Raw genomic sequence first — 529 nt, 5'->3', positions numbered from 1 at the left:
TTAAAGTCTTTTTTGGTCACTAATTGAGTCTGATAAATTGGTGTAGTACACACGGTTTATCTTATTGAGCCTAAACAGAAGCACACGTTGCTTTATCTTTCTACACTACATAGATTTTGCATTTTCCATCCAGAGCCTCTGGTTCTACTATCCAGAGCCTCTGGTCCCATAAAATGCTACATATGAATATAATACCACACCTCCTCTGGTTTTATAAAATGGATTGACATACTTAACCAAAGCCTTTGGTTTGTTCACCAAAGCCACTACATCATGTCAATCCTACATCACTACTTGTCTTCATCGACATTTCAACCAAAGCTCCTCTGGTTCCATGAAAATACAATTTTCACTTAACACTCATCTACATTGAAAACAATTTTTAAAAGATTATACAAAATTGCAGCTTTTGTGACTAAAAACTATAACATCAGTTTTTAGAAGACCAAAACTTCGTAATTAGTATTAATCTTACAATTAGATGAGATTTTAAATTCCATTTTTTTTAAACGTCTTCCACAAATCCCCG

The sequence above is a fragment of the Cynara cardunculus genome, assembly GCF_001531365.2.
Source record: "Cynara cardunculus var. scolymus isolate 2C chromosome LG 17, CcrdV1, whole genome shotgun sequence".
Lineage (NCBI taxonomy): Eukaryota > Viridiplantae > Streptophyta > Magnoliopsida > Asterales > Asteraceae > Cynara > Cynara cardunculus.
This window is presented reverse-complemented; position numbering follows the sequence as displayed.